Source organism: Polyodon spathula, chromosome 24, assembly GCF_017654505.1.
Source record: "Polyodon spathula isolate WHYD16114869_AA chromosome 24, ASM1765450v1, whole genome shotgun sequence".
In the NCBI taxonomy this organism is placed as follows: domain Eukaryota; kingdom Metazoa; phylum Chordata; class Actinopteri; order Acipenseriformes; family Polyodontidae; genus Polyodon; species Polyodon spathula.
In genome coordinates, this window is record NC_054557.1 from 23,310,332 (window position 1) to 23,313,753 (window position 3,422).

Sequence of the window (3,422 nt, forward strand, 5' to 3'; positions counted from 1 at the left end):
CAGTGACAGGGGTGCTGTGTACTCCTGCAGTGACAGGGGTGCTGTGTACTCCTGCAGTGACAGGGGTGCTGTGTACTCCTGCAGTGACAGGGGTGCTGTGTACTCCTGCAGTGACAGGGGTGCTGTGTACTCCTGCAGTGACAGGGGTGCTGTGTACTCCTGCAGTGACAGGGGTGCTGTGTACTCCTGCAGTGACAGGGGTGCTGTGTACTCCTGCAGTGACAGGGGTGCTGTGTACTCCAGCAGTGACAGCGGTACTGTGTACTCCTGCAGTGACAGGGGTGCTGTGTACTCCAGCAGTGACAGGGGTGCTGTGTACTCCAGCAGTGACAGGGGTACTGTGTACTCCTGCAGTGACAGGGGTGCTGTGTACTCCAGCAGTGACAGGGGTGCTGTGTACTCCTGCAGTGCCAGGGGTGCTGTGTGCTCCTGCAGTGAGCAGGGGTGCTGTGTACTCCTGCAGTGACAGGGGTGCTGTGTACTCCTGCAGTGACAGGGGTGCTGTGTACTCCTGCAGTGACAGGGGTGCTCTGTACTCCTGCAGTGACAGGGGTGCTCTGCACTCCTACAGTGACAGGGGTGCTGTGTACTCCTGCAGTGACAGGGGTGCTGTGTACTCCTGCAGTGACAGGGGTGCTGTGTACTCCTGCAGTGACAGGGGTGCTGTGTACTCCTGCAGTGACAGGGGTGCTGTGTACTCCTGCAGTGACAGGGGTGCTGTGTACTCCAGCAGTGACAGGGGTGCTGTGTACTCCTGCAATGCCAGTGGCGCTGTGTACTCCTGCAGTGACAGGGGCGCTGTGTTCTCCAGCAGTGACAGGGGCACTGTGTACTCCAGCAGTGACAGGGGCACTGTGTACTCCTGCAGTGCCAGGGGTGCTGTGTACTCCTGCAGTGACAGGGGTGCTGTGTACTCCTGCAGTGACAGGGGCGCTGTGTACTCCTGCAGTGACAGGGGTGCTGTGTACTCCTGCAGTGACAGGGGTGCTGTGTACTCCTGCAGTGACAGGGGTGCTCTGTACTCCTGCAGTGACAGGGGTGCTGTGTACTCCTGCAGTGACAGGGGTGCTGTGTACTCCTGCAGTGACACTGTGTACTCCTGCAGTGACAGGGGCGCTGTGTACTCCTGCAGTGACAGGGGTGCTGTGTACTCCAGCAGTGACAGGGGCACTGTGTACTCCAGCAGTGACAGGGGCACTGTGTACTCCTGCAGTGACAGGGGCACTGTGTACTCCAGCACTGTGCAGTGACAGGGGTGCTGTGTACTCCTGCAGTGACAGGGGCGCTGTGTACTCCTGCAGTGACAGGGGTGCTGTGTACTCCTGCAGTGACAGGGGTGCTGTGTACTCCTGCAGTGACAGGTGTGCTGTGTACTCCTGCAGTGACAAGGTGTGCTGTGTACTCCTGCAGTGACAGGGTGCTGTGTACTCCTGCAGTGTGCTGTGTACTCCTGCAGTGACAGGGGTGCTGTGTACTCCTGCAGTGACAGGGGCGCTGTGTACTCCTGCAGTGACAGGGGTGCTGTGTACTCCTGCAGTGACAGTGGTGCTGTGTACTCCTGCAGTGACAGTGGCGCTGTACTCCTGCAGTGACAGGGGCGCTGTGTTCTCCAGCAGTGACAGGGGTGCTGTGTACTCCAGCAGTGACAGGGGTGCTGTGTACTCCTGCAGTGACAGGGGTGCTGTGTACTCCAGCAGTGACAGGGGTGCTGTGTACTCCTGCAGTGACAGGGGTGCTGTGTACTCCTGCAGTGACAGGGGCGCTGTGTACTCCTGCAGTGACAGGGGTGCTGTGTACTCCTGCAGTGACAGGGGTGCTGTGTACTCCTGCAGTGACAGGGGTGCTGTGTACTCCTGCAGTGACAGGGGTGCTGTGTACTCCTGCAGTGACAGGGGTGCTGTGTACTCCTGCAGTGACAGGGGCGCTGTGTACTCCTGCAGTGACAGGGGTGCTGTGTACTCCAGCAGTGACAGGGGTGCTGTGGCAGTGCTGTGTACTCCAGCAGTGACAGGGGCACTGTGTACTCCAGCAGTGACAGGGGCACTGTGTACTCCTGCAGTGACAGGGGCGCTGTGTACTCCTGCAGTGACAGGGGTGCTGTGTACTCCTGCAGTGACAGGGGCGCTGTGTACTCCTGCAGTGACAGGGGTGCTGTGTACTCCTGCAGTGACAGGGGTGCTGTGTACTCCTGCAGTGACAGGGGTGCTGTGTACTCCTGCAGTGACAGGGGTGCTGTGTACTCCAGCAGTGACAGGGGTGCTGTGTACTCCTGCAGTGACAGGGGTGCTGTGTACTCCAGCAGTGACAGGGGTGCTGTGTACTCCTGCAGTGACAGGGGTGCTGTGTACTCCTGCAGTGACAGGGGTGCTGTGTACTCCTGCAGTGACAGGGGCGCTGTGTACTCCTGCAGTGACAGGGGTGCTGTGTACTCCTGCAGTGACAGGGGTGCTGTGTACTCCTGCAGTGACAAGGTGTGCTGTGTACTCCTGCAGTGACAGGGGCGCTGTGTACTCCTGCAGTGAGGGGTGCTGTGTAGCAGTGACAGGTGTGCTGTGTACTCCTGCAGTGACAGGGTCCTGCGGTGACTGTGTACTCCTGCAGTGACAGGGGTGCTGTGTACTCCTGCAGTGACAGGGGTGCTGTGTACTCCTGCAGTGACAGGTGTGCTGTTTACTCCTGCAGTGACAGGGGTGCTGTGTACTCCTGCAGTGACAGGGGTGCTGTGTACTCCTGCAGTGACAGGGGTGCTGTGTACTCCTGCAGTGACAGGGGCGCTGTGTACTCCTGCAGTGACAGGGGTGCTGTGTACTCCAGCAGTGACAGGGGTGCTGTGTACTCCTGCAATGCCAGTGGCGCTGTGTACTCCTGCAGTGACAGGGGCGCTGTGTTCTCCTGCAGTGACAGGGGTGCTGTGTACTCCTGCAGTGACAGGGACGCTGTGTACTCCTGCAGTGACAGCTGTGTACTCCTGCAGTGACACTGTGTACTCCTGCAGTGACAGGGGTGCTGTGTACTCCTGCAGTGACAGGGGTGCTGTGTACTCCTGCAGTGACACTCCTGCAGTGACAGGGGTGCTGTGTACTCCTGCAGTGACAGGGGTGCTGTGTACTCCTGCAGTGACAGGGGTGCTGTGTACTCCAGCAGTGACAGGGGTGCTGTGTACTCCTGCAGTGACAGGGGTGCTGTGTACTCCTGCAGTGACAGGGGTGCTGTGTACTCCTGCAGTGACAGGGGTGCTGTGTACTCCTACAGTGACAGGGGTGGTGTGTACTCCTGCAGTGACAGGGGTGCTGTGTGCTCCTACAGTGACAGGGGTGCTGTGTACTCCAGCAGTGACAGGGGCACTGTGTACTCCAGCAGTGACAGGGGCACTGTGTACTCCAGCAGTGACAGGGGCACTGTGTACTCCAGCAGTGACAGGG